Below are 4,145 nucleotides of genomic sequence, written 5' to 3'. Positions count from 1 at the left end.
GCACCACCATTTCCGCAATTTCGGCATGTCTAACTATTAAAAATCAATTTAGTGTCATTTAGTGACTTCTTTGCACACATACTTTATTGCTCTCTAAAAAGAGCTACTTACTATGGTGTAATAAAAGGGAGCATCCAGCACCACATATAAAGCAGACTGTCAATTAAAAAATAAATGTCAATGTTCATGACTTATTCTCAAAAGCATCTTGACAGTCCAAAAATATCTGAATGACGAATCTTACCATCAACATGTAGATGCCACAGTCAACCTCAAAGTCTTGGCTTGGAAACCCCTTTATTATCACAATGGGATAAAACACTCTTTAATCACATTTCATCAATATATATCCTGTATTAGAAAATCTCTATATAATCACACACATGATCACATACCTCCAACTCAAAGCCACTCAAAGTCAGACCACTCCCCTGGACTGATATTCTCTGCAATCTTCCTGTTATTTTAAGATATAACATACAGAAATTACTGCTAGTACAAATAAAGTATTAATTGTTAACAACTGTTAACTGTTAATGCTGCAGCAGCATGCTCTTTATAAACAGGCTTAAAAACACAGCCTGTACACAATTAGCAAAATGTGAAAGGGTCAGTCCGTGCCAAATCAACCAATGTCCATAAAAGTTCCATGCGCATCATTCCTGATTTTGATGAAAACTTGGTATTTTGATCCTTATAGAGAACACTGAGAATTCCCCAAGTTTTATTGAAAAATTCAGATGCAGTCCAAAGTGAACCAAAAACTGATTTTTGCAAGTCCATAGCTTTGAAGTGCTTCCCGTGAGCTTAATTTTAATGCCAGATTCTGAAAGAGCAGGGAAAAGTGTACCAGGAGAGCAATTTTCAGCTCTCTAGCATGCTTAGAAGCGAACATATTGTCTCTTGAAAACCCTTACAAATTACATGCGTGATTCGTGAGTGCAAAAAAGGGGCGTGGCACCCAAATTTGAAAGGGCCATAACTTTGGACTGCATCAGAATTTTTCAATAAAACTTGGGGAATTTTCAGTGTTCTCTATAAGGATCAAATTTTACATACCAAGTTTTCATCAAAATCAGGAATGATGCCCATGGAGCCCCTGGTTGATTTGGCATGGACTGACCCGAAAGTACATTCATATGCTTAGTCTTGATCAACCTCTACAGAAGTTCTATAATTTCTGTTTCATCATATTTTAACATTTACAGCATTTAGCTGACACATTTATTCAGACTGAACTGCACTGCCCAATTATAACGACAATTTAATGACATAATTTGGTAACTATATCGGATAAACCAATTCTACTGTCAGAACTCATCTTCTAGGTATTTTAATACTATTATTTAAATATCTGATTTAACATCTGATGTATCACCTTTTAATCAAAAGGCTGTACTCCACAGTACAGGTCTGTCAAGTAAGCATGTGAATTCACTGAATAAACTGAAGACATGCTGAACACAAAATAGATCAGAACGTGATCTAAAATGTACTTAACCTGGAACACTGAACAGGTTCCTGCACACTAACATAAACAGAAAATTGACCTCAAGAGTGACACATATTGGTGGCCACCAAATCATGTCCTTTTCTCAGCACATCATGAGTCGAGAAAGAACATTTCTTTTATACCTGGCTTCATCACCTAAGAGACAGTTACTCAAGGTGTTAAGCAATGCCATTGCAATAACAGTCAGTCAATGATTCACAGTAGTTGCCCATGGCTTAAAATGCGTAAATTAAAGCTGTACCAAGATGTAACTGACACAATTACAATAAAATCTTAAAATCCTAACATCCTTTTGGGCTTTTATTCGGTTAAGTGTATTGTATGGTATTGATGTGCTCCTACATACACAAAGCTAAAAATGCCCAGGAGTCCATAGTGGCAACACAATAATGTCCTTCCTCTCTGCATCATTCTGAAATGGAGATCAATATTTTACATGAAGTACTCTTACACTAGTTCTAAATAATAATCACCCAGGAAAATTTGTACTTACAGGAAGGGATTGAAGTGGCTCACAGTTGTAGGGAGGAAGCCAAGTCCGGGTGACAATGTACCTTGTCCCGGCATGGTAGTGTGCACCGCCGTATAATTTTGTCTGTAAGCAAAAATATACTAGTATAAATCAACTGAATGAAATTATATTTAAGCAATTTATTCCATACTGATAGCATGCATATGAAAAAGGTCTAAGTAAAATATTAAAAGCCTCTAAAATAAACTGAAAACCTGAGACAAACCACAGAGATCAACAAACGATGTTTATTAAAAACAATGCTTATTACTATCTACTTGTCATGTTGGTGAAATTATTAAAAGAATTTGTTATAAAGATTATCGAAAATATGTAGTAAAAATCAACAAACTCACTGAGCATGAAATCGGATGCAACATACCTTGAAAAAGCAAAGCCGCTTTTAAACGGGGATCCATGTTTACAATTTGGTTTATAAAACAATGTTCCTTTTAATGTAATGGCAACTGTAATATCAGAAAACACAATACAAAGTGTAAGGATTACTGCGCCTACGGCTTCTAACTAAATACACGTAACTGTCAGATGGTTAATAAGACTTTGCAGCAAAACGAGCAAAAATACATTTTTTTTAAAGTAAACATTAAACGTTTTCATGGAAAGCCAGCTCTATATGACAAGTGCTAAAACAGCTCGTCAAGCAACATAACGTTAGACTCAAATATTGTGTGCACACGATATTATTTTTATATGTTTGTCGCGTCGCTTAACTTACTTCAGGTTCGAAGACTTAGTCCAGACTCTCTCTTGGTACAAACACAGTGTAGATCGCGTGTTTCCTGTGGAGCTCCATTTTACGGCGTAAAGATTAGCCCCACTTTACGTTCTTAAAGATCACGTGTTTCCTGTGGAGCTGACATATTTCCTGTGGAGTTCCACTCTAGTCTTCTGCAGCTGGACCCTCTTGAAAACATCCGAGAATTTCCCCACTCAAAGTAAGTGTAAACAAAATGGCTGGAAAACGGCATCTGCGCCGAGTGGTTCCGAATCGACAATCGTCGATGTGGAATGCACGGGAAATTCAAATTTCGTCATTCTTGGGCGTTTTCCATGCGATTTTTACGAAATAAAATTTTTTTAAAAATTCGGGTCGGAGGCATTTCGGCGGGTCGGGAGGGGACGAGAACCAATTTTTTTTTTAAGTGGCCTAAAGGAAGGGGGAGAACTCAGTACTAACCGGAGCGTGCATCGCCTGGCACTTATCGGGACTCAGTGTTGGTCTCCTGCCTGGACTGAAAGGGGCTCCCCAGTCTGTGTGTGAAGGTGGGTGATGATGGCACGTCCGATTGTGAATAGCTTTGCAGCTGCTGATGCATTTTAATCATTAGAGGGACTTGTGAAGAAGGAGGTGCCGCCTATTAATGTTGCTTGCTTATGGCGTTATGAGCCCTGAGTGTGCATCGGTCAGAATGCATCAGTCCGTCGTTCCACCAGCCTTTATTAACAAGAGCAACTTGCTTTCGTGGGGATATACGTGTGGTTCTGCAACAACCAAATTAAACATCACACACCGCCAAATAACAGCAATTATCTCGTTCCGGAATGATAAATTAACAGCCTTTTATATTTAAACAATATTTAAATGAGTTAGCACAATAGCTCTGCAGCCGACTTAGCATGGGCTAACTGCACTAAGAACGCAATGTTATGCCATCCTTCATAAATAAGGTATTTAAACATACTTAAAATGCAGAACTTAAATCATAAACATAATAAAGGATTACAGTTAAGGGAGCAAACGTTAACCAAATACAAACGTACGGCTCTTGGACTGAACAAGCAGGGTGCTAAAACTCAAAACTACAGTTCCTACGCGGTCCGCAAGGTGGCACTCGCCGCCCACCACTCCCGACACCAACAGTCGTCTTCACTCTTCATGACAGGACTACTTAGCAATGCTTATGATATTTCGTAATTTTGTCTGATATTCCATAATTTTGTAATCATTAAAGGGACTACTTACTATTGCTTATAATATTTCATGATTTTGTCTCGCTTTATATTTCATACTTTTAATATTCCTGAAGAGACCAAAGCGTACCTGTTTGTTCCTCCGACAGCCCTATATCCCCCTCTCGTACTAAAACACCCAAATAACCT

The 4,145-nt window shown here is 38.0% G+C and overlaps 1 long non-coding RNA gene across 2 annotated transcripts; it reads right to left on the bottom strand.

Moving 5' to 3' along the window:
- Positions 1 to 417: 417 nt before the first annotated feature.
- On the bottom strand, positions 418 to 2,931 carry LOC125717373 (uncharacterized). 2 transcript variants are annotated; one of them, XR_007384515.1, is made up of 4 exons: positions 2,761 to 2,931; positions 2,407 to 2,491; positions 2,007 to 2,108; positions 418 to 457 (listed from the first exon to the last, which is right to left on the bottom strand). It is a non-coding gene; the product is annotated as an uncharacterized LOC125717373 (long non-coding RNA). The 2 variants fall into 2 exon arrangements; XR_007384514.1 differs by lacking the exon at positions 418 to 457 and adding an exon at positions 468 to 1,648.
- Positions 2,932 to 4,145: the final 1,214 nt, after the last annotated feature.

Source organism: Brienomyrus brachyistius, chromosome 22 (assembly GCF_023856365.1).
Source record: "Brienomyrus brachyistius isolate T26 chromosome 22, BBRACH_0.4, whole genome shotgun sequence".
NCBI lineage: Eukaryota > Metazoa > Chordata > Actinopteri > Osteoglossiformes > Mormyridae > Brienomyrus > Brienomyrus brachyistius.
The sequence above is the reverse complement of the archived record's forward strand: the minus strand, read 5'-3'. Positions and strand labels throughout refer to the sequence as shown.